A 3,568-nucleotide genomic window follows, 5' to 3' on the forward strand; every position below is an offset into this window, starting at 1 on the left:
GTACAGGGAGGGTCATTCAGGATGGGGAACATATGTTCACCCGTGGCAGATTCATGTTGATGCATGGCAAAACCAATACAAAATTATAAAGTAATTAGCCTCCAATTAAAATGAAAAAATTTATATTTTAAAAAATAAAATAAAATCACTCAAAAAAATATGTTTTGCCCACTCCTGGACAAAATTCTAATTCAAACAGATACATACCTTCCTACAGTCACAGCAGCACTATTCACAATAGCCAAGACACAGACAAAACTTAAATGAACTTTGACAGATGAATGGATAAAGATGATGTGGTACATACACACAGTGGAATACAACTCAGTCATAAAAGTAAATGAAATAATGCCAATTGAAGAAACCTGGATGGACCTAGATATTATCATAGAGTAAAATAGTCAGACAAATACCATATAACACTTACATGTGGAATCTAAAGTATGACACAAATGGACTTATCTATGAAACAGACTTGCAGAAACAGAGAATAGACTTGTGGTTATGAGGGGTTGGGGTAGGGGAGGGGTATATTGGGAGTTTTGGATTGCAAAGTACTATTTATAGAATGGATAAATGATGATGTCCTGCTATATAGCGCAGGGAACTCTATTGAATATTCTGTGATAAGACATAATGGAAAATAATATGAGCTCTACTGGCAGCTTCCAATGGGCAGGATGTCTCACAGGAAATTCTCTGCTCCCAGGCACAAGTCCCAGGGCTTCCTGCCTCAGAAGCACAGTAGCCAGCACCGCAGGAAGGTGAGGAGCTTCCCCAAGAATGGCTCTTCCAAGCCCCTGCACCTCACTGCCTTCCTTGGCTACAAGGCGGGCATGACCCACACTGAGAGGGAGGTCGATAGGCCAGGGTCCAAGGTGAACAAGAAGGAAGTTGTGGAGGCTGTGACCATGGTGAAGACTCCACATGTTGACTGGGGCATCGTAGGCTATGTGGAAACACCCTGAAGCCTCTGGACCCTTAAGACCATCTTTGCTGAGCATATCAGCAATGAGTGCAAAAGGAGCTTCTATAAGAATTGGCATAAATCTAAGAAAGCCTTCACCAAATACTGCAAGAAGTGGCAGGATGTAGATGGCAAGAAGCAACTTGAAAGGGACTTCAGTAGCAAGAAGAAATACTTCCAGGTCATCCATGTCATTGCCCTCACCCAGATGCTCCTGCTTCCTCTGTGCCAGAAGAAGGCCCACCTCATGGAGATTCAGGTGAATGGAGGCACTGTGGCTGAAAAACTGGACTGGGCCTGTGAGAGGCTAGAGCAGCAGGTCCCTGTGAACCAACTGCTTAGCCAGGATGAAATGACTGAGGTCATTGGGGTGACCAAAGGCAAAGACTACAAAGGGGTCACCAGCCATTGGCACACTATGAAGCTGCCCCATAAGATCCAATGAGGGTTGTGCAAGGGTGCCTGTATTGGGGCATAGCATACTGCCCGGGTGGCCTTCTCTGTGGCTTGGGCTGGGCAGAAAGGATACTATCACTGCACTGAGATCAACAAGAAGATCTACAAGACTGGCCAGGGCTACCTCATTAAGGATGGTAAACTGATCATGAAAAATGCCTCTACTGATTATGATCTCTCTGACAAGAGCATCAACCCTCTAGAAGGCTTCATCCACACAGTGAAGTGACCAGTGACTTGTCATGCTCAAAGGCTGTGTGGTGGGAACCAAGAAGCAAGTGCTCACTCTGAGAAAGTCCTGGAGATCAAACTCAAGTTTATTGACACCACCTCCAAATTTGGCTATGGCTGCTTTCATACTGTGAGGAAAAGAAAGCCTTCATGGGACCACTTGAGAAGGACTGAATTTCAAAGGAAGAAGGGGCCTAATAAAACAGATTGTACAGCTGGCAGAATCTAAATAAAATAATTTTCCGGTGGGGGGGGGAGAAAGAAAATAAAATGAAAAAGTACATATGTCAGTCAGTTCAGTCGCTCAGTCATGTCCAACTCTTTGCAACTTCATGAAACGCAGCACGCCAGGCCTCCCTGTCTATCACCAACTCCTGGAGTTTACCCAAACCTATGTCCATTAAGTCAGTGGTGCCATCCAACCATCTCATCCTCTGTCATCCCCTTCTTCTGCCCTCAATCTTTCCCAGCATCAGGATCTTTTCAAATGAGTAAACTCTTCACATCAGATGGCCAAACTATTGGAGTTTCAGCTTCAGCATCAGTCGTTCCAATGAACACCCAGGACTCCTTTAGGATGGACTGGTTGGATCTCCTTGCAGTCCAAGGGACTCTCAAGAATCTTCTCCAACACCACAGTTCAAAAGCATCAAATCTTTGGCGTGTGTGTGTGTGTGTGTGTGTGTGTATAACTGAATCACTTGGTTATATAACAGAAATCGCTCAGTCATGTCCCACCTGTGTGACTCCACAGACTGTATCCCATCAGGCTCCTCTGTCCCTGGGATTTTCCCAGCAAGAATACTGGAGTGGGTAGCCATTCCCTTCTCCAGAAAACATTCCCAACACAGGAATCAAACCCAACTCTTCTGCATTGCAGGCAGATTCTTTACCATCTGAGCCACCAGGGAAGCCCATAGCCAAAATTAATACATTGTAAATCAACTATACTTCAAAAAAAAAGAAACTTTAAAAGATTGCACAGCATGTTCAAATATCAGTTCTTAACACAGAGTCAGTTAATATAAAATATGACTAAGGTTACTCCTCCTTTAGAATTAAATCTGGCAACTCGATATTTTGCTTCACAGAAAATTTTGAAAAACAAAAAAAATTTAAATTCTATTTTATATCTATAATATTTAATCAAAGCTTTAATGTTGTTACTGTGTATGTGAAACTGGATGGCCATAACAACAGTAGCTATTTATTTATCAGTCACCATTTTAATTCAGCCTTTCTATTATTATTTGCCAGGCAGTTGCATGAAATAATCTTTATATAAAACTCTTGAATCAGTGCTATTATTATTTCATTTTAAATTTTAGGAAACTAAACCACAGGAAGATTGAGGAATAAAGTACTGAAGTCTTATAGTGACTGAAGGCACAACTGAAATTTTAATGTAGGCTGGCTGGCTCCAGAGTCCATACATTTATTCAGTTCAGTTCAGTTCAGTCATTCAGTTGTGTACGACTCTTTGCGACCCCATGAATCGCAGCACGCAAGGCCTCCCTGTCCATCACCAACTCCTGGAGTTCACTCAGACTCACATCCATTGAGTCCATGATGCCATCCAGCCATCTCATCCTCTGTCGTCCCCTTCTTCTCCTGCCCCCAATCCCTCCCAGCATCAGAGTCTTTTCCAATGAGTCAACTCTTCACATAAGGTGGCCAAAGAACTGGAGTTTCAGCTTTAGCATCATTCCTTCCAAAGAAATCCCAGGGCTGATCTCCTTCAGAATAGACTGGTTGGATCTCCTTGCAGTTCAAGGGACTCTCAAGAGTCTTCTCCAACACCACAGTTCAAAAGCAGCAATTCTTCAGCACTCAGCCTTCTTCACAGTCCAACTCTCACATCCATACATGACCACTGGAAAAACCATAGCCTTGACTAGACGGACCTTAGTTGGC

At 43.1% G+C, this 3,568-nt stretch overlaps 1 pseudogene; it reads left to right on the forward strand.

Moving 5' to 3' along the window:
• Positions 1 to 680: 680 nt before the first annotated feature.
• Positions 681 to 1,852, forward strand: LOC138434574 (large ribosomal subunit protein uL3-like; annotated as a pseudogene).
• The last annotated feature ends 1,716 nt before the right edge of the window (positions 1,853 to 3,568 follow it).

The sequence above is a fragment of the Ovis canadensis genome, chromosome 2 (genome assembly GCF_042477335.2).
Source record: "Ovis canadensis isolate MfBH-ARS-UI-01 breed Bighorn chromosome 2, ARS-UI_OviCan_v2, whole genome shotgun sequence".
Taxonomy (NCBI): Eukaryota; Metazoa; Chordata; class Mammalia; order Artiodactyla; family Bovidae; genus Ovis; species Ovis canadensis.